Source organism: Solanum dulcamara, chromosome 7 (genome assembly GCF_947179165.1).
Source record: "Solanum dulcamara chromosome 7, daSolDulc1.2, whole genome shotgun sequence".
NCBI classification, from domain to species: domain Eukaryota; kingdom Viridiplantae; phylum Streptophyta; class Magnoliopsida; order Solanales; family Solanaceae; genus Solanum; species Solanum dulcamara.
Window position 1 is genome coordinate 13,328,245 of NC_077243.1, and position 24,480 is coordinate 13,352,724.

Genomic DNA, 24,480 nt, shown 5'->3' on the forward strand with positions numbered 1-24,480 from the left:
CCATAGTTATATAATTTAGGGGTAAATTTAAATAACTAATTTAATTAGTGGGCTAAGTTGATAATTTATTTAATACTCTATACCAATTATTAAAGTAAAAGGATATGGTTTATAAATTGTAATAAATAAAGAATTTTAGAAAAGAAAAGTTTGTGGGCGGCTTGGCGTGAACACAAAACAAACCGAAGAAATATCGAGTTTTCAGGTGAGAAATTATTTAGTTTGTGCACTGTTTATGCCTATAGTTAATTGTTATCAGGATGGATAGTAATCACTATTTGGTAAAAATAGAAGAGAGATGGATGAGTGAATTGATATGGGTTGAAAATTGAGAGAAGTGGCAGGCACAGGAACAAGGATAATAATGATGTCTATGATTATGTGATGATGAGATAATGATGGATAGATAAGAATTGCATTGCTCATAGATAGATTCTGCATAAAATTTTATGTTTACTTTTATTTTATTTTATTTTTGTTCTTTTTCAGAAGTGCATATCATTTGTATTGAAATTCTTGAATTGTGATTATTAGATAATTTGGCAATAACGTTCCTTGAGTCTAGCTTCTAGTATGCAGATTTTGTATATTAATTATCACATTATAATTCAAGTTTTGATATATTAAGATAGCTAATTAAATAATAGGCGTATTGTAGTATATGATTATAATGAGATTTATGTTATTGAAAGAAATTGAGGCTTAACCCTAAGCTTGAGATTGAGGAAATTAATTATAGATTCAAGTAAGTTTTGGATTTAATCTAGATATATATAGTAATATGGGTGTCTATGGACTCATTTACTTACGAATATTATATATTTGTTAGATTGGAAACATTCTAAGGCATTGAGGAAAGGAAAGACGTTGGAGGATTAGCTTGCTTGACTTCGGTTCTTCAGTTGAGGTAGGTTATGGTTTTATTCTATATCATAGATAGACTCTTAATAGAGATTGATAGTCATTGAGTAATGTGTGAAGTTTACTATGCATTTAGTTGTTGTGGTTTGGATGGTTGATATGCTGTTGTGATTGGTCTGAAACCTCGAGATCGTGAAATCCATAATCTTGAAATTGCCCTATCAAAAATTTGCGCCTTGAATAAAAAAGGCTTGATAAAATATTGCTAACGAAGTGGAATGTAATAATAAGAAATGATAAATTAATTAAATTTGGATCGGGTGTCACATTCCGATACGGTATATTTGGATCAAGTGTCATATTCCGATACTGTATTATTGGATCGAGTGTCATATTACGACACGGTATATTTGGATCGGGTGTCACGTTCCGACACGGTAATATTAAAGGAAAATAAATTAAAATGACTTAATGTTACTCAATCTCCAATAACTCATTTCCTAAAAGAGCATAATGTGGAGGCTTGAGTCCTGTTGACACCCAATTTTGGCCATCCACAACGCAAATTAGCTATCGAGTTTCTTTGAATTTGAACATTTTGAAACAATTAGCTTTTATAAAAAATATATATATTTTCATATTATTCTTAACTATTTTTATCTTTTTATAAATTTTAGTATAATATACATATTTCTATATAACTATATATTTGATTAATATTTATGTGGTTATTCAAAAATTACCTTAAAAGATTTTATTTTTTACTAAATACAATGTTAGTTAGGTTAGTTTAATTATAGTTTGCATTTTTGAAAATTTTAGTTTTTTTCTAAAAAAAAAAAAAAAAAAAAAAAATATCCCAAACTCCCACATCGAAAATACATGGAAAACTTGGGGTTTTTGGAGCCTATATAAAGGCTCATATTTTCATTAAGAAGAAGAAGAAGGAGGAGTTTTTTTAACCACCCCAAAGTTAGAAATTTTCTTAACTTGGCTAGGATTTTGGACTTTTGTCCCCAGCCTAAAAGTTGTGAAAATTTCTAGCTTTCAATCTATATTTTCTTCACGGAAAATAGGAGATTGAAGTTGAAATTTAGGCTAAGAACCCACGAAGGTTCGAGTCTAAACTTTTTTTTTAAATCTTTTTTTTTTCTTTGTTTTGTAGATTGGAGTTCCATCAAGCTATTGAGTGGTGGTGAAGTTGTCTTCCGCTCATCGTTTTCAATCTTGGCCTGGAAAGAGGTAAAATATTTTTTTAGTTTTATTTTATTTAATTATTTCATGTTTTATATTTAGTTGATTCATAGTCTTATTTTTTTTTGTTAGTATGTATATAAGAATAATTAGATTAATGATATAAATTTGTTATAGTTAGTATGTGTTAGGATTAATTAGCTAGCATGTGTTAGAGTTAATTAGCTAGAATATGTTAGGATTATTTCATTAAAAGTATTAGTTTTGTTAATTATTTTTCCAAGTAGTTTGATATTATTATTATTAACTATTATTATTATTATTGTTTGTTCTTGTTATTATTGTTGTTGTTATTATTATTGTTGTTCTTATTATTGTTGTTGTTATTATTATTGTTGTTGATTACTATTATTACTATTATTATTATTGTTGTTGTTGTTGTTCTTCTTCTTCTTCTTCTTCTTCTTCTTCTTATTATTATTATTATTATTATTATTATTATTATTATTATTATTATTATTATTATTGTTATTATTATTGTTGTTGTTCTTGTTATTATTATTATTATTATTATTATTATTATTATTATTATTATTATTATTATTGTACTTATTATTATTATTGTACTTATTATTATTATTGTACTTATTATTGTTATTATTATTATTATTATTATTATTGTACTTATTATTATTATTGTACTTATTATTATTATTGTTATTATTATCATTATTATTATTATTATTATTATTATTATTGTTGTTCTTATTATTGTTGTTTTTCTTGTTATTATTATTGTTGTTCTTATTATTATTATTGTTGTTTTTCTTGTTATTATTATTGTTGTTCTTATTATTATTATTGTTGTTATTATTATTGTTGTTCATGTATTATTTATTGTATTTATATTGATTCGGGTTGTAATAATTTAGTTACTTATGTTAGTTATACTTTCTTAGATATTAATTTTAATTTATTTTAACCTAATTAGATTCCCCTAAAGATAAACCATTAATGTTAATTTTACTCTTTAAATGATTTTCTACCTTTACTTAGTTGTTTGATAAACTTTTACTTTTTATATATACATCTATATTATTTTCAATGTTTAAGTTTAATTTTTTTTTTTTCTAAAAATAATTCTAAAGTCTTCATTTCACTTTAAATTAATATTTTCAAAAGTTAGTCAAATAATTTTTAAATCGTCGGATAACCGCGCGTTAGCGGCCACTTTGAATGCTTAATATCTTCTCAAAGTGGAAATAAGAACCTCGTACCTTTTTCTCTGAATTTTTAAGACTTAAATCTGTTAGGGTCTTTTAAATTAAGTTTTCTTAATTTCTTTAAAAAAATTGAGTGGCGACTCCTTTTTTCTAAAATTGATTTTTTCTCTAAAAAGTTGAAATTAATTTTAAACCGTCTTTTTTCGATATAACAGAAATGGCGACTCCGCTGGGGACTAAATAGGTTCTAACCATTAGATTTGATTATTTATTTGACTAACTATTTGGGTTTGTAATAATTAGTAATTCTTGTTTTTTTTAATTGTGCAATTATGTGTTTAATTTATATATTAAATTGTTATTTGCATTCATAGCATTTTTTCTATTTAATGTATAGTATATGAAAGAACGATTTTGCGGTACCGCAGTCGGGCTTTTTATACTTAACCCTTTTCGGAAACGATCGACAATTTATTGATACGCCATGCGTCCAATGGTTGTCGTAAGTTCCAGCCTGAGTTGTCCGTTTGGGTTACCAGTCTTGCAAAAGCCACTCTTAGTCAACCTAGCGTAGAGCAAAGCCAAATCCCTAATTTAGTGCATTGGCCTAAGACGACCCAATACCCAAGGCGTATTGGGCCCATTAGAAAGACCACCTTGAGTTCAAAATGGCCCTCGGCCTAAATGGACAATCATACCTATATGTGTAAGTTTGAAGGTTGTATACGCGGTTTGGCAAACCATTGTCCCTCGGGGCTGGGAGTTTATTTTGTAGCTTAATCTAGTCAAAGAAGGATCTTCACAAAATGACACTTCATCCAAAAGGCGTTGGCGTTCGAAGATGTCAAGAAGTCAAGAAGGATTTTCCACGAAGGCTTAGTTAGGATTGTACCCCTGCGTGGGACTGACTATTTATATCCCTTTTTTCCATTTATGTATCCCCATTCAAATTATTCATAATATTTGTATAAATATAAGTTTGGGGGCAATGGAATGTTTCAAATGACGTAATACATCCTTCAAATCGTTAGGCCTACCTTTGGCACAAAAAGGTCACATATTTGTTTAGGATGCGCAATAATTGTTTGTGTGCTATATGCTATAACTGTTTTGTGAATATGTTGCTTTATTTGGAGACAAGCTAGTCCACTTTTTTAGATTTTTTTTAGAGCCTCATAGGCATAAATATCGATCACTATCGATAGTGCATCCAAATATTCAATGAGTCTTTAATTTCCCAACAAAATTCGAACTTTACACTCAAATCATAAACTTTGCTTTCTCATCTCCACACAAAAAAAAATAAGTGGTCGAACTACGTAGGACCTGAATTCTCCTTTGTGAGATACGTAGGCAGTCTTTCAAGGCTCGGTCCCTGTTTTTGAAGTTTTCAGTTTTCTTCATTCTTTCAAAGAAATTGAGAACTTTTTCTGCATCTAAGAAAAACAAGGGTACAAAAGTTGAAACGCAAAAAAAAAAATCTGTGATTCACAAGTCAACTTTTCTCACACATTTATCATAAAATTAATTTTTGTCTGTTTACTCTTTCTTCACCCATAGATTAGTTTGTCTTAAAACAAAGCAACATTTATGTGTTTAATTCTTTATGTGATATTTTGCATTAATTATTATAAGCACAAACTAATACTTTGGCTTTTGAGTTATTTTTCTTTTTCAGGGAAAGACTAATTTATGTCGGAAAACAAACTTGCTTACTTCTCAAAGATCGAGGGTTCAACAAAGTTGTTTCTTTCTTTGTAGGGGCTGTTATCAAAGGACATCATGCGATAAATGAAAGGATCTCAATTTGGAGGTCAATTCCCTCTCCCTAACTAAGAAGTTTTCTTTGTACACAGAAGAGACGACATTATTTCAAGAGAGGGGATCACGAGACAAAGAGTTAATGGGAAATAACGATGACATTAAATTTCACAAGACACCAATACACAGCCTGAAAGATAAATCGGGGGAGTCTTTGACTATGAAATCTTACTCCTATATCTTGTTACTTATTTTTTTATAATGGCCCCGCTTTCATACTTTTCTCATATCTTTGCAGGAAAACTGTCCCCGACAATAGTCGGGGATGGTTATAACAACGTATGATTCTTTGAATAGTTGGAAGAATTCAAATCATAAGAGACAATCCTCAAGAAAAACACAACAACAATAACCAGAGCTCAAGAAATTGGATTTATTGGAGAAGTATCAATTTAAGGAAGAAAGATATAGGGTGATAAACATCCAACGTCTATATTAGATGAAAAATTAAAGAGATACATATTCCAAGAGTCTCCTAAAAATAATGTAAAAATTCAAGATAAATAAGAAATAGATACTGAGTATGACAGCATAAAATACTGAAAGCAGAGAGCTAAATATTTGGACAAATTATTGGAAACAAGTGTTCAACAGGATGCAAATACTAATTGAGAAATTATAGGAAAGCATAGAAAACATTGAAAGACAATCCTCTCCAGTAGAAGAATTGTCCCAAATTCTGAAAAGAGTAGATAATTTCATACAATTTGTCCTCCAAAATGCACCCGTTATTATCCGTCACCAGGACAATGAGTTATGTTATCTACAATTGTTTGTCAAGTCTGCATGAAGAGGACATCATCAATAAATAAATGTAAAGATTTTACTAGTACTGATGTAAAGGAATCTCGAGACTTCAAATGAGAGGTTTTGGAAAGGGGAATATCGGCAAAGAAGGGATTATTTGGGTCAAAAAATTCTCTAATATATGTTGAACCTGTGTTCAGTAAGGCAGGAGAGACAATTGGTGTAAATTACATAGGAATGGAGATAACTGATCAGATAAGGAAAAGAGAAAAAAATGGCAAAATTGCAAGAAGAGATAGTTGTACAGAAAGCCAAGGAGACTGAACTTAACAGAGAAAACTATGCGAGAAAAACAAATGCTTGCAACCATGTCTCATTAGATTAGATCCTTTTGTCAGGAGTGGTCAATATGATCGAGATTTTTTCTACCATAAAATTGGATAAGGAACATCGTCAGCTTGTGAATGTAATATTGTCTTCAGAAGATTTGGTTCTTCAACTAATAAATGACATCATTGGCCTTTCCAAAGTCGAATCAGGAGTAATGAAGTTGGAAGCCACAACATTCCGACCAAGAGAGGTTATAAAGCACGCTGCAGCATCTCCACAGAAAATATTAACATTGGAAGACCACACCAAGTTTGTCTAAAGCTCTAAATTATTTTATATATCATATCTGCAAGAACTACGCACACCTGATTCTCATCTTGATGAGATACGTAGGCAGCCCTTCTTGGGTTCGGTATTTCTTTTTTTTTTTAAAAAAAAATGATTAAAAAAATAGAAAATAAATAAAATAAAAAATTGCGTACATATGTTAAGTGTCATATCTTCTTGATTGGAACGAATACAGTTAGGAGCATGCGAAATATTTGGTATGATGAAAATGATTGGCTTTGTGGTAAACCATAGCTTCTGTTGGTATCTTTCATTCGTACTTTTGTGATGCTTGAAAATTCTCTTGCGGGCATTCAAGGTAAGAATATAACCAACTTCATGGCTTCATGTGCATTGTGTGGTGAGCTTTAGATTAAAATTCAATTGCATCGCACTGTTGATCTAGAACTTGGCCTGATATGTTTGTTGAGGCGAAATCCTGAGTTATGTTTGGTTTGAGAAAGGATTGTAGGCCTTTTTTGACCCGATTGTGCCTTTCAGAGCCTACCAAATAACATTAATCCCTAGTTTTCCCACTTTGAGTCTAAAACATTTTCTTTGGACAACCACATCCTGGCCTTATTCCTTCTGAGTGCTTACATGCACTATCCCTCTCTTGGCCCAACCTCCTTGAGCGCACCAAAGACGCGCAAATTATAGAAGAAGATCCAACTTCGAAATTGCCAAAGGCAAAAGACGTAAAGTCTCCAAAGTCAAGAAAGCAAAGACGACTTTCTCATAAAAAAAAGAACCTCCTACAAGGTCGATGTAAGTCAAAAAGGAAACTACTCCAACAAAAAAGGAGAAACCTCAAAAAGGAACGAAAAGAGAAAAGCTCTAACAACTAAGGACTCAAAGAAGTCAAGACAAAAGAAAGAGGTGAAAAGAGGAAAAACTCTATCAAATAAAGACTCGAAGAAGTTGAGACAAAAGAAAGAGGATTAGACGTCAAAGGCGTATCAATCATCAAAAGCACAAATTCAGTGTGATGCTCAAGGAGAGATTAAGTCACTTTTATCCCAAATTAATATCCCACCCGTTCCCTTAGCCTACATTACAAACCAATAAACAAGCCCTATATGATCTCATTCCAAATATTCTCACATTAGTGGAGACTTACATGCAGGCCAAGCATATGGTATCACAGTTGCATGCGTTGAACTTTCTTGAGAGTGTGAGTGCACTTTGTAAAATGTTCTCAAAATCAAACACTTCATATATGTGCGAAATAGAACTTTCTTTATTGTGAGGGCACTTGAAACATGATGATTGGTATAATTCTAAACCTTTGTTGGAAGCAGGATGAAAAAAATCTTGTCGACACTTAAGTATGTTTGAGGTACTACTTGAAGCTATAAGAATTACCTTGAAGTCAATCTCAGTTATGAGAAAGGAAATGAGAAATATTTCTATGCATTCCTAACTGTTGATACCAATTGTAGTCAAAATTTGACTATCTCTTTACATTCACTAAAAAAAAAAAAAAAAAAAAACTCTTGCATTTGTCCTTTGAAAGTGGGTAATCCCATTGATGTGAGATGCCTATTTTACTTCATTGGATCGTCCATATCAAACTGGTGGAATATCTCGTGTTTTAAGCTGGAAATGTTGTAAGTAATACAGTTTTCCATGTCATTATGCTCATATTACACATGTGTCTACTGATTATCTTGTCTCAGATTTTGCAGCATTCATCATCCAGAGAATTGGAACTATATTTGACCTGATTCCTGCACCAACAGGATATGTAGGCGCCACAATGGCTCGGTCATGTTCCCCGTAAGATTTTCATTTCTCCCTTTTAATGAAAACTGGGACAAAATTTTTGAGATCTTCTCAAAAATTCAGAAGAAGATACTATCTCCAGCAAGTCAAGATTGGATATCATGTTAATATATGCAACTGGGACAGAATTTTTGAGAAGATCTCAAAAATTCCATCAAGAATTGTCAGAAGTTCGAAGTCAACTTCAAATAATCTCCAACATTGCTAGAATGAAGCGAACTCAAATTCAAGTTGCGAGCCACCGAGGCCTCGTATAACTTCTATCAAAGACATGAGTTCCAACGAACACGAGTTGTTCAAAAAAAAATAATAATAATAATAAAAAATAAAAAATAAAAAATAAAAAAAAAATAAAAAATAAAAAAAATTGTCAAATCATCCAAGAAGATGACAATGCATTTCATTTCCATTGCATTTTCATTTGCCAAGAGGGCCATTCATATTTTATTTTATTCATATTATATTATCGGAGGTGGTAATATCATTTGCCAAGAAGGCCATTCATATCATATTTTATTCATATTATATTATCGGAGGTGATAATATCATTGCCAAGAGGGCCATTGCATTCATATTATATTACCGGAGGTGGTAATATCATTGCCAAGAGGGCCATTGCATTCATCATTGCCAAGAGGGTCATTGCATTTTCATTGCCAAGAGGGCCATTGCATTTTCATTGCCAAGAGGGCCATTGCATTTTCATTTGCCAAGAGGGCCATTTATATTTTATTTTATTCATATTATATTATCGGAGGTGGTAATATCATTTGTCAAGAAGGCCATTCATATTTTATTTTATTCATATTATATTACCGGAGGTGGTAATATCATTGCCAAGAGGGCCATTGCATTCATATTATATTACCGGAGGTGGTAATATCATTGCCAAGAGGGCCATTGCATTCATCATTGCCAAGAGGGCCATTGCATTTTCATTGCCAAGAGGGCCATTGCATTTTCATTTGCCAAGAGGGCCATTCATATTTTATTTTATTCATATTATATTATCGGAGGTGGTAATATCATTTGCCAAGAAGGCCATTCATATTTTATTGCATTCATATTATATTGCCGGAGGTGGTAATATCATTGCCAAGAGGGCCATTGCATTCATAATTGCCAAGAGGGCCATTCATATTTTATTTTATTCATATTATATTATCGGAGGTGGTAATATCATTTGCCAAGAGGCCATTCATATTTTATTGCATTCATATTATATTGCCGGAGGTGGTAATATCATTGCCAAGAGGGCCATTGCATTCATCATTGCCAAGAGGGCCATTGCATTTTCATCTGCCAAGAGGGCCATTCATATTTTATTTTATTCATATTATATTACCGGAGGTGGTAATATCATTGCCAAGAGGGCCATTGCATTCATCATTGCCAAGAGGGCCATTGCATAATCATTGCCAAGAGGGCCATTGCATTCATATTATATTACCGGAGGTGGTAATATCATTGCCAAGAGGGCCATTGCATTCATCATTGCCAAGAGGGCCATTGCATTTTCATCTGCCAAGAGGGCCATTCATATTTTATTTTATTCATATTATATTACCGGAGGTGGTAATATCATTGCCAAGAGGGCCATTGCATTCATCATTGCCAAGAGGGCCATTGCATAATCATTGCCAAGAGGGCCATTGCATTCATATTATATTACCGGAGGTGGTAATATCATTGCCAAGAGGGTCATTGCATTCATCATTGCCAAGAGGGCCATTGCATTTTCATCTGCCAAGAGGGCCATTCATATTTTATTTTATTCATATTATATTACCGGAGGTGGTAATATCATTGCCAAGAGGGCCATTGCATAATCATTGCCAAGAGGGCCATTGCATTCATATTATATTACCGGAGGTGGTAATATCATTGCCAAGAGGGCCATTGCATTCATCATTGCCAAGAGGGCCATTGCATTTTCATTGCCAAGAGGGCCATTGCATTTTCATTTGCCAAGAGGGCCATTCATATTTTATTTTATTCATATTATATTATCGGAGGTGGTAATATCATTTGCCAAGAAGGCCATTCATATTTTATTGCATTCATATTATATTGCCGGAGGTGGTAATATCATTGCCAAGAGGGTCATTGCATTCATAATTGCCAAGAGGGCCATTCATATTTTATTTTATTCATATTATATTATCGGAGGTGGTAATATCATTTGCCAAGAGGCCATTCATATTTTATTGCATTCATATTATATTGCCGGAGGTGGTAATATCATTGCCAAGAGGGCCATTGCATTCATCATTGCCAAGAGGGCCATTGCATTTTCATCTGCCAAGAGGGCCATTCATATTTTATTTTATTCATATTATATTACCGGAGGTGGTAATATCATTGCCAAGAGGGCCATTGCATTCATCATTGCCAAGAGGGCCATTGCATAATCATTGCCAAGAGGGCCATTGCATTCATATTATATTACCGGAGGTGGTAATATCATTGCCAAGAGGGCCATTGCATTCATCATTGCCAAGAGGGCCATTGCATTTTCATCTGCCAAGAGGGCCATTCATATTTTATTTTATTCATATTATATTACCGGAGGTGGTAATATCATTGACAAGAGGGCCATTGCATTCATCATTGCCAAGAGGGCCATTGCATATTCATTGCCAAAAGGGTCATTGCATTTCAATTTGCCAAGAGGGCCATTGCATTTTCATTTGCCAAAAGGGTCATTGCATATTCATTGCCAAGAAGGTCATTGCATATATCCTACCAATGGATTTTCATTCGTCCTACCAATGGACATGCAACATATCCTAACAATGGATCTTCATTTGTCCTACCGATGGACAGATAGTTATTTTTTCAAGTATCCTATCAATGGATCACCATCCTACTGACATGCAACATATCCTACCAATGGATCTTCATTTGTCCTACCGATGGACAGATAGTTATTTTTTCAAGTATCCTATCAATGGATCACCATCCTACCGATAGTGCAGCATTATCCTACCAACGAATCAATGAGGATTTTTCCAACATGCAAAGAGGATGAAAGAAAGTGCGAACGACATCAAAGAGGATGCAGCACAACGTGGAATCCTTTTAGCAGCGAACTGGGACACAGTCCAAAGAATAATGTCAAACTCATAGGACACGAGCTAAGGAAACGACTTCCACCACAATAAACTACATTTCTATCGGAAGGCGTGTGGTTATTTCGGGGTTCATTCATAATTCAAAACTCGTACCAACCCCTTTTCAAAAAGATGAAAATGGAGTCGGCCAAAATTGGATTTGTCAATTTTCTTTGTCCACGATCTCTTTTATCAATCATATCCAAAGAAAGGGACAGCTGTTGACACCCAATTTTGGCCATCCACAACGCAAATTAGCTATCGAGTTTCTTTGAATTTGAACATTTTGAAACAATTAGGTTTTATAAAAAATATATATATTTTCATATTATTCTTAACTATTTTTATCTTTTTATAAATTTTAGTATAATATACATATTTCTATATAACTATATATTTGATTAATATTTATGTGGTTATTCAAAAATTACCTTAAAAGATTTTATTTTTTACTAAATACAATGTTAGTTAGGTTAGTTTAATTATAGTTTGCATTTTTGAAAATTTTAGTTTTTTTCTAAAAAAAAAAAATAAAAAAAATAATCCCAAACTCCCACATCGAAAATACATGGAAAACTTGGGGGTTTTGGAGCCTATATAAAGGCTCATATTTTCATTAAGAAGAAGAAGAAGGAGGAGTTTTTTTAACCACCCCAAAGTTAGAAATTTTCTTAACTTGGCTAGTATTTTGGACTTTTGTCCCCAGCCTAAAAGTTGTGAAAATTTCTAGCTTTCAATCTATATTTTTTCTTCACGGAAAATAGGAGATTGAAGTTGAAATTTAGGCTAAGAACCCACGAAGGTTCGAGTCTAAACTTTTTTTTTAAATCTTTTTTTTTTCTTTGTTTTGTAGATTGGAGTTCCATCAAGCTATTGAGTGGTGGTGAAGTTGTCTTCCACTTAGGAGGTTAAGTGTGGGTGTCACTCACGGACCATTTTGGGTCGTGACAAGAATCTTCTAAAAGGAATTCTTTTTCACTCTCTTTCTTTGTAATTTTTGTTGGAAAAATGTGGACTAACACAAAAATATATATGATCCAAATAATGAAATAAAATGGAAAAATAATGACACCAAGAATTTTATGTGGAAATCCTTTTAAATAAGGAAAAAAACCACGGTCCAAGAGGAACAACTGATATCACTATAGTAACGAATTTTACACTGGTAATACCAAGTACAATACTCAAAAATGACTACTACACACTCAAAAGGAATAACACTTTTTTAATCTCCATCTTACTAAAATATCGCTCACGCTCTATTTTTTCTTCACAAACTATTTTCTTATATATAGTATATGAAAACCCCACAACTATCTAAATATTTTTCTTTCTGTCTATGAATTGAGTGTATCTTAAATGAGGAGCTCAAGAGCTCCTTTTATAGGTAAAATTTATTTTTCACCGTCAAAAAAATTGCGCCACTTTCTTTGACCTTTGTAATTGCAAATTGCAGAACGATTGACAATCATTTTTGACTAAGAAGGAAATTGATAGCAACTCTTTATGACCTTTGAAAAGTAGGGACTAGACACCACAAATCTCCCCCTCTAATCAAATTTACTAGAAGGAGGTATCTTCATCTTCTTAGAGAGAGCTCATGCCAACAAGTTCTTTGCACAATTCGAACTTGTTTTCTGTTACCACTTTGGTCAGCATATCTGCATGATTCTCATTTGTAAAGATCTTTTCAACCTACATAGATTCGTCTTCTATCTTTTTCTCGAATCCAGTGATATCTCACATCTATGTGTTTCGTCCTTGCATGGTACATAGAGTTCTTGCTCAAGTCTATTGCACTTGACTGTCATAGTTGTAACACCCCAACTTTTTTTCCACTAAGATTCGGACCATTCTTCATGTACGTATAAGATCGAACTCGAAGGCTTCAAATTGTATGTATGATCTATGATTGATTCATAAGTATTTAAAGTATATTATATGTGATTTAGGGTCATAAGGGATCCCAAAAATCAAGCCAAGTCCAAAGAATTCCTTTCGGCTAAGTTTCCGAATGAGTTAGTATAATGGTCAACTTCAAATGACCATATCTCCTAAAATATAACAAATTGGGTGTTCCATGACCTATCAAATTAAAGGTTTTTGAGTCTTCTTTCCAACACCACCAAGATTGTATTTTTCTGATTTCGGAGTCAAAAGTTATGCTTGATCGAACAGAGAGGACCTATAACGAATTTTGGCCGATTTTCGATATTTTGTAGGGATATTTTGGTAAAATTACCTACTATCTATATACACAACTGGACGCGTTTTGGATCATAATTTCAGTCTTTTGCCTCTCCAAACAACCCTAATCTTCATTCCCTTCTCTCTCAAATTATCTCCAATAAAATCCTCTCAAACTAAAGGATTCAAGTTTCCCTTTGAAGACCTAAGATCAAGGTTTCTTCAAAATCTACACTAAGGTATGTAAGGCTACTAAAACATGGATTAAATTCACCATGTGCCCTACATCTTCTTTGAGATTGAATTTTTATAGGAATTGGATTTTCTTGATAGATGTATGTCCTAATGAGTTCATATATCTATTAACTTGATTTTGTTATGTTGATATTCATAAGTTGAGAAATTGTTAAATGCTTCATGTTTGATATGAGTTGATTGATATGAATTGTTGTACATATTTTGTTATGTCTAAGAATTGATTGATATGAGTTGTTAAACATATTTTTGTTATATTAAAAATAGATAATTAGCTTGCATTAACTTGGAATCCGTTGGTACGTTACAGTTTAATTCAATTAACAAATGATGGAGCATAGAAAGAATACTAAAATATTGGTTAGGATGTTTTCATTATTTTAACACCTTCACAGATCCAAATTGCTAGAAACAAGATGGGGACAATATTTGATTAACCTTTTAGTTATATAACATAAATCCAATCTCTGTAAGTTGTTGACAATGGAATTCCATTAGCATTATGAAATTAATTTATATTTAAGAAAAAGTTATATTCCTATTAGTATATTCATATAATACTTCCACTTTGATATATTCTAATAATATAGAAAAAGCTAAACTCTAAAAAAGGGCAGCCCGGTGCACTTAAGCTCCCGCTATGCGCAGGGTCCGGGGAAGGGCCCGACCACAAGGGTCTGTTGTACGCAGCCTTACCTTGCATTTCTGCCAGAGGCTGTTTCCAAGGCTTGAACCCGTGACCTCCTGGTCACATGGCAGTAACTTTACCAGTTACTCCAAGGCTCCCCTTCAGAAAAAGCTAAACTCTATCATTATTAAATTCCTAATTTCACGTGAAGTATTTGGTTTGGTATGGGACAAACTTGGATAGTTATTAAATAATAATGTTTGGCAAAAGAACATTATAGAAAGACATTCTTTCTAGTCAAAGATGATGACAGAAAGTAAAGTAAGTAAGCACTTGACATATGAATTGACAAGGGTCCAAATGAGACTGGTCTATATGATTAGATTAAATTGATTAGATAGAGTTTTATGAGCATTGAGTCTTGGAAGGAGCATCGAGCACCGAATTAGGTAAGAGTAAGTAATAACTCAAATCCAATAACTACGTCGCCAAACGTAGGAAGGAATTGGACCGTTAAAGTCGGATGTTTCCCAAATTATTGTCCTGATATACTAGGACTTGATTGGGTATAGATCCATGATTTGTTGATTCGTTCTTACCCTGGCAAGGTATGAACGGATGTGTCAACAACGTCGGCTTGTTGTACTATCACTGGCTCATAAGTGATGGTTGTCGGATAAGAGAAACTCCCATATAAGTCTTGATAGTACTCTGAGTCGGATTGAGATGGATTGGGTTGGATTGTATGTGATTGGTCCTGTCTAAATTATATTTTGTTTAGACTCAAAACATCTTGATTGAATTGTACTTTCTTTTGAGTTGAGATTCTGAGTTGATTTGATCCACCTTGATGCATGTTTCATTCGGCCATTTTACATACTCGTACATTCCACGTACTGACGCCATTTGGCCTACATCATTTAATGATGCAGAGACAGGTACTAGAGCTTATCAACAGGTGCATCGCTGAAGATCTATTCACTTCCAGCTAGTTGGTGAGTCCTCCTTGTTTCCGAAGGATACTACAGTTATCTTTTTAGCTTTGAGTTAATTTTCCTTTATTTTGATTTGTGGTAGCCATGAACCTGTCATTGGCACATCTTATATTATTGATAGAGGCTTCATAAACTAGAGTGTGGATGATGCTGAATTGTTTCGTTGTGACTAGTTTTATTTTTTCTAGTTGTTGAATGGAGATGTGGTTGGCCTTTGGCCTTATTATTAATATTATTCTTATGATTTGAGTCTTCCGCTGATAGAATGTAACTGAATGAAAGTGTGATTTTGACCAAGTGGTTTGCTTGAAGGCCAAAAATAGTTTTGAGTGCCGGCCACGTCTAGAGTACCCTCCCGGAGCATGCCAATAGTAGACGATATACTCTTTCTGATGGCCAAGCTCTTGAAGAAATTGCTTGAGTCATATCATCTCCTTGCCAACTTCAGAAGTCACAATATACTAAGCTTCAGTTGTAGACAGTGCAACACACTTTTGCAATTTTTACTGTCATGATAAGCTCCCCCTGAAAAAGTAAAATAAATATTCAGTAGTGGATTTTCTGTTATCAAGGTCACCTGCCATATCAACATCTTTATAGCCCTTTAAGATTGGATTTGATCCTCCAAAACACAAATATTTATCTCAGCTTCCTCTCAGATACCTGAGTATTCATTTTACAACTTCCCAATATTGTTTTCCTGAATTATCGAGAAACTTGCTAATAATACCAATTGCTTGAGAAATATCAGGTCTAGTGCATACTATTGTATACATTAAACTTCTGACGATGGAGAAATATTGAACTTTGGCCATGCTCTCATTTTCTTCCCTAGCTGTAGGACACATCTTCTTGCTCAACTTTATATGACCAGTAAGATGTGTGCTAACAGGCTTAACATTCTTCATGTTGAAGCGCTCCAGTACACGTTCAATGTACTTCTTTTATGACAGATAAAACTTCTTTTCATCCATGAGATGAGTAATTTCATGCCAAAAATTTATTTGGTATGACCCAAGTCATTCATAGCAAAGGACTTACATAACTCTTTCTTCAACTCGTCAATCTTGGAAGTATTCCTGTCTACAATCAACCTATCATCCAAATATAGCAAGAGGATGACAAAATCATCGTCAGAAAATTTTTGTACAAACATACAGTGATCTGAGAAAGTATTCTTATCGCCTTACTCCTCCATAATAGATTCAAGCTTCTTGTACCACTGTCTAGGATCTTGTTTTATCCCCTAGAGACTCTTTTTGAGTTTGTACACAAAATTTTATATACCATTTACTTTGAAGCCTTCAGGTTGTTCCATATAAATCTCCTCTTCTAGGTCACTGTGAAGAAAAGTCGTCTTCACATTCATCTTCTTAATCTCTAAATTAAGACTAGCAGCCAAACTAAGAATTGTACGAATCAAGGACATTTTCATGACAGAAGAAAATATTTCGTTAAAGTCAATACCCTTTCTTTGACCAAATCCCTTAACAACCAATCTAGCTTTGTACCTGGGCTTCAAGTTGTGTTCTTCAACTTTTACTTTGAACACCCACTTGTTCTTCAAAGTTTTCATGCCCTTAGGCAATTTCACCAACTCATAAGTGTGATTCTCATGCAAAGATTTCATCTCATCTTGCATGGCTACAATCCATTGATCCTTATGCTTATATTCCAATGCCTCGTCATAACAACCAGGTTCACCCCCATCAGTGAGTAGCACATACTCATTAGGTGAATAATGAAATAAGGGAATACGTTATCTTGTGAACCTTTTAAGAGAAATATTTGATTTGCCCACAACTTCATGATCAGGAGTATCATCAATAACAACATCATTGTTATCAACAACATCATCATGTTGACCTGGGACTTGATTTTGAGCATCACCATGATCATCAGGCCCATTAACATCATGCACACTTGTATGAAGAACTTAATCAAAATGGACTATGTCATAAGAATTTGAAGTTTCTAGCTTTTCTATTTTGTTAATGTCTTCACTGGTTTATTTTCCACAAAGAGGATATCGCGGCTTCTGACAAGCTTTTTTTTATTGGATCATATAGCCTATAACCAAATTCATCAAGTTCATATCCAATAAAGATGCACTGCCCTGACTTGGCATCTAACTTTGACCTCTCATCTTTTGGCACATGTATAAAAGCTTTGCAACCAAATATTCTCAAATGGACATAAGAAATATCTTTGTCATACCAAACTCTATTTGGAATATTACATTGCAAAGCAACAATAGGAGATAAGTTAATAACATGTGCAGTAGTTAATAAGGCTTTACCCCAAAAGGAGTTCGGCAACTTGACTTTAAAAAGCAAACATCTAACTCTTTGCATCAAGGTCCTGTTCATTTTCTCAGCTAACCCATTAAGCTGATGAGTCTTAGGAGTAGTCTTCTGGTGTCTAATACCTTGATACTTGTAGTATTCGTCAAATGGTCCATAATATTCACCACCATTATCATTACGAATACATTTCAATTTCTTTCCACTTTCTCTTTCAACTGAGGCATAAAATTTCTTAAAGACATCCAACATTGGTCTTTAGTCTTCAAGACATAAACCCAAAGCTTTCTTGAGCAGTCATCAATAAAAGTGATAAAGTAGAGTGCACCACCCAGAGTCCTTGTCTTCATTGGACCTCAAAAATTAGAGTGCATCAACTCAAGCAACTCTGTCTTTTTTGAAGGAGGATTAGACTTAAAGAAAACTCTATTTTATTTTCCAGCAGTACTCACACTTTTTTAATTTAGCAATTTTAAAAATCTGACAATAATATCTTCTTGGCTAGAACACTAAGCCATTTTTTACTAATATGGCTAAGCCTCTTGTGCCATACCATTGAAGAGTTATTGATCTCAACGGCATTAACCATATTGGTACAAGTAAAAGTCGTAGTCCAGTATAGACCACAACGTTTGTTACCACAAGCCACAATCAAGGAACCCCTAATAAGTTTTCATTTTTCTCCACCATTGGTACTAACATATCATTCATCATCTATAACAACAATAGAAATAAGGTGTAGCAGAACAACAAGTGCATGCTTTACATTGTTTAAAATAAGGTTAGTTGCAATATTAGTTTCCAAACAAATGGTACCAACAACAACCATTCTAGATACAGTCTCATTACCCATACTCAAGGTTCCAAAATCACCATGAGTATAGGAAGAGAAAAAATCCTTCTTTGATGTCACATGAGATACGGTACCAGTTCCACAGTCAGCTTGACTCATCACAAGTAATATGTATCCTATCTGTATCAAGAACCATAACAAGATCTTTGGTAGAGACAGTGGCTTGGCAATTTTCATTGTCATTTTCTTTATTTTTTCCTTCGTCTTTGTTCTCCCTCTTCAATTTTTAGCATAACTTTTTTGTGTGCCCTTTCATGCCACAATGATAGCACTTTTTTGTGTGCCCTTTCTGCCTCTGAATTTGCTCCTGCTATGTTCTTTATTATGAGAATTATGATTTTTATTTCCCCCCCTAGAGCTAATTACCAGGACATCTGATGATGAAAAACCTTGAGATTTTCTTCTCATCTCTTCATTCAAGACTACTTTTGGCTGAATTTATAGAGATCATACCATTTGGAACATAATTTGACAATGAAGTTCTAAGTATTTCCCAAGAATTTGGTAGGGAACTAAATAGAAGCAAGCCTTGAATTTCTTCATCAAATTTAATAGCCATAAAAGATAATTAGTTCATGATTTCCTAAAAATTATTCAGGTGATCTATCATTGGAGAACCATCATGATATTTTAAACTTAACATCTTCTTTATTAAGATCATTTTATTATTCCAGTCTTTCGAGCATACAAGCTTTCAAGATAATCTTATAGGGTACAAGCATGTGTCTCCCCAGAAATATGATTCAACATATTATTGTCAACCTATTGCCTAATAAATCCACACACCTGTCTGTGCAATAAATTTCACTCTTCATCAGGCTTTTTATTGGTAAAGATTGGTTGATAAAAATTCTTCCTCTTTCAAATGGCATATTTAACACTATTCAAAATAACCATTCTACTAGTGTTGGCTTCCATCGTTTCCCCCCCAAAAATTATAACTATTGCAAATAAAATTTTCTAATGTGAAAGTTTAGACTATGCTGTAACTACAGAGCATACTCAGATAAAACCTTGCTCTGATACTAGTTTGTTGAAAAAATATGGGCTAACACAAAATATATATAGTCCAAATAATAAAATAAAATGAAAAAATAATGACACTAAGAATTTTACATGAAAACATTTTTGAATAAAGAAAAAAATCACGAGCCAAGAGGAGCAACTAATATCACTATAGTAACGGATTTTACAATAGGTAGTAGCAAGTACAATACGCAAAAATGACTACCACACACTCAAAATGAATAACACTCTTTTGATCTTCCACTTACAAAAATATCGTTCACACTTTATTTTTTCTTCACATACTATTTTCCTTATATATGGTCTATGAAAACGTCACAACTCTCTAAATATTTTTTTTTCTGTCTGTGAATTGGTATATCTTAAATGAGGAGCTGAACAACTCTTTTTCTATGTGAAATTTGCATTTCACCGTCAAAGAAATTGTGTCACTTTCTTTGACCTTTGCAATTTTCAATTGCAAATTGTAGAAAGATTGACAGTCATTTTTTACTAAGAAGGAAATTGACAGCAATCCTTTATGACCATTGAAAAGTAGGGACTGGACCCCTTAATTTTTTGATTATTTATTTTGCAAATCAATGACATGGGAGGGGCAAAAGAGTTGAATGATGTTATACGTGCTACAAATTAAGGAGGGATTATATGTTGGATATTGTTTCTAAAGGAAAAACTAAAAGGAAATTAATAACACATTTTAGACTTTTACAATTAGTCAAAACTTATTATAATAATTATTTTGTTACTAGATGGTCTTGTTTGTGCTCAGCGAGGCCCAACATTTTTAATTTTGATATAATCTCATTTGTGTTTAATCTATCTAAGAAATATATTTGAGATCCAAAGTAGCAATAAATACTTTTGAATAACCATAATTTTGAAAACACAACACCCATCATTTAGCAATGAATCATATTTCCTAGCTTGCATGATAAAAGAATTCACATCCAATAAGAAACAATCGAGGTGTAATGTTATTTCTCTTTCAAGTTTCAATCAATTCAATAGTATGTTGGCCAGACATTCACAATTTAGTATCCACATTCAAAGCCTATCAAACATAACATAAGGAGGCAATCAGATCTTATTGAATAGAGATAGAGAATGCAATACAGAAAATTCTCTTTTAAAGAACACTTAACCGCTATTTTTTAAGTATTCATCATAAGAATCAATACAACACCAAGTAACTAAAAATACTTCAAAAATGAGTCTTGTTACCATCTCAATAAGAATTTAAGAAATATTGGAGCAAATAATGAATAGGATGTGATTGTACTCCAAAAGATGTGCGATTAACATTTTAGAGTAACAGACCTCTCTAAACAGATTTTGAACAACCACTTTCATCTAAGCAGGGAAGCATAATTATGATTAGTGTTTATTAATGGCTTAATCCTACAAGACAATGAAACTTGGTAAAGTTTTACTGACCTAAACTATGCAATGAATGGTGCATGATGTTGTGCATCACCTGACCTATGTCAGACTCATACATGATCTTTCAAGAAAAGCAAGCATTTACATCTACAAATTATCTCTTTAAGACAGTTATCCACATATTACATTAGATGAAACAAGTCATAATTACACATTTTATCAACAAATCAGTTAAGGTAAGCAATATTTACACCAATAAAGAAGCCAATACAAAAGATATATGCATTCTTTCCTCCTCACTATTGCATATGAAACATCTGCTTCAAATTGATACACCTATCTTTACCAGTTGTTTTGTGTGAGATGGGCATAATGTATAGGATTGCCTCACACCCCTTAGATTTTTAATTTTAAAGCAATTTTTGTCAAAATGACGGATCCTACCGTAGGTGCCTCTAGATGAGCTTTAGATAATAAATATCTTGCTTTTTTTAAATAAATAAAGAAAGAAAATGATCTTCAGAGTTTCTTCTTGAAAATCAATTGTAAGTGTATGAAAAAATAAAAAACAACTGATCAAGTGTTGCATGTGTTCCAAAGAGTTAGAAATGATCTTTTATACAAACGTATGCAGGAAAGTCGGGGTTCTTATTCAAGATTTGTGCAATATTATTCTTCAATCCATAAATATTGATTGAAATATAACAGACTTATAGTTTGAACCATTATCCCTCAGAAAGAAGTTCTCATTTTGCATAAAAAGATGACAAAACAAAACTATTTCCCCTCCATGTACTCATTCAGAGTGACTATGTAATCAGATTGCATTTACGTTGCATTTTCCTAATAAGCTTTTGAATAAAAATTAATCACCTCTTTTTCTAGCGAAATAGACATTTTTGTTTCTGTAAAGCTGTAAGACTTGGTAGACATTAGTAATATAAAATTTTATACAACTACTCACCATCAAAACAACCTTTGTAGGAAAAAAAAGATAAATATAACGTGAGTAGAAATAAAAACAAAAGGTGGTAAATGCATGAGTAACAACAATTGATGCAAATACAATTACGATTTCAAACACAATCTACACTAACTGAAGAATGGGGTGAGAGGAGAGAGAATTTGTAACAACCTCTAAAATGTTGTATGTCGGTATTTCAATTCTCGACGAAAATAATACAACCTCTGTATTTTGGGCATAACTTTTTATAGGTTGGTCCAAATTAGGTGATTTAAATTTCTGGATAACCACAACATCCTTACCTACAACTTTCATGAGAACATATCTTAAGATTCGGAGTATAAGTAGGTCAAATAAATTAATCTTTGCAAGATATAGTACTATGACGGAAATGAGTATTTATAGAAGAAAATTCATATCTCACTGTAGGTTGCTCCAAATTGGTTGATTCTTGAACGATATGAAACTAGACTTCCATATCTACAATTATTATGAAGACACCAAATCCTAATAAGGAATTTATCTTATTCAAACGCAGCTTTGAAAAAGAGTATTCTGTTAAAAAGAACTCATCTTACCTACCATGGAAACATCTAGATACATTTGACATCATTCATGACATAAATTGTCACACCCCGAGAGGGTACCCTGGGCATGGCCGGCACTCAAAAACCATTTCTAGCTTCCGAGAGAACCACTTGGTCTCATTTCTTATTTACTCATCAGCGGAAGACTTAAGAATACTAATGTGGACTTGTCATAATCAAAGGAAAAATAGATAATTCTTAGAAGAAGTAGTTTCTAAGGAGAACAACTCCGATTACATCATCAAACTCTATCTATGAAGCCTCTAATACTCTTAGATGGTGCCAATGACATGTCCATGGCTACCTTAAAAGAAATATAATACTCAACAATAATTAAAGGATAAAGAGTTACTCCGAATACAAGAAGGACTCACCAAATAGCTGAAAAATAATGATCTTCAACGAAACGCCTGTTGAGGATCTCTAACACCTGTATCTGCATCATAAAACGATGCAGGTCGAATGACGTCAGTACGTGGAATGTACGAGTATGTAAAATGGCAAGAAGATAAGGACAGATATCAATAAACTCCTCTCAAGAAAACTCAGCTCAAAACTCAACATCATCTCAACATCAATATGTAATGCAAGTTTAAAATATAATAATAAAAATAATAGTAATAAGCAATGCTTACTCAGTTGGGAGTTTCTCTAACCGACAACCATCACTTATGAGCTAGCGATGATACAACGAAGCGATGTCGTTGCCACATCCATCCAATACCTTGCCAGGGTAAAGGACATCACCATCTTGGATCCACTCATCAAAGTCCTCTTTTTGGGACTCAAGAGGCATAGCCTTCATCCTACGCTGGCTACGTAGTTCTGGGGTTTGAGTCAATTAAACTCTTACCCAACTCGGTGCTCAATACTACTCCCAAAATATGTGCTCATATTAAACTCATCATCTAGTCTCATTGGACTTTAATTTAAATCATCAAACTCATCTCATTTCATGTTCATCAATCATTATACTTCCAAAAACATCATTTGGATCTCATCAAAACATCTTGCTCAAAATATCATTTGCTCAAATTCATTCAAACTCAACTCTTTTACTCTTTCAAAACTTAATAAAATACATATATAGTATTAATTCATATAAGTTTCTTTTTATCAATGAAAATAATAAAAGCCATCATTTTTACTAAAAACATGTGTAAAAATATTCATGAACATCAAATCAATTAGGATTCATGGGAAAGTAGCCATAAACAATAATTCCAATAATATGAGAGATACCAATAATAATAGTATTAATGCATAAATATATCAAACTCAATAAAAGAAGAATTAATTTATTTAGAATTCAAGATTTGGATAAAACTCAACTATAACTCAATTATAATGAATTTAAATATTGAGCGCATGGACGAACTCAATCCAATGCTATGAAAACCTTACATACCTTAAATCCGAAGGTTTACTCCGAATTGGGACACTCTTGGACCCCTAGCCTTTTCTTCTCGCCGGAGCGTTTTGTGTACTACCCGGAGTATAAGAATAACCGGAGTAGTATTTTTATACTACTAAAACTAAAACTATATTTGAGAAGAAATATATAGAGAGAATAAATTCTTAAGAAAGCTTGATGAATAAAATGAGGAAATAAGGTGGGTATTTATAGGTGGGAAAGAGGGACCTAACAATAAATAAAATAATTATAAAGAAAAATCTAAAAATTTAATGGAATATATTGATGTCATGGATGATGTTAAATGGAGGACAATTTATGTCATGAATGATGTCAAATGTATCTAGATGTTTCCATGGTAGGTAAGATGAGTTCTTTTTAATAGAATACTCTTTTTCGAAGCTGCGTTTGAATAAGATAAATTCCTTATTAGGATTTGGTGTCTTCATAAGAATTGTAGATATGGAAGTCTAGTTTCATATCGTTC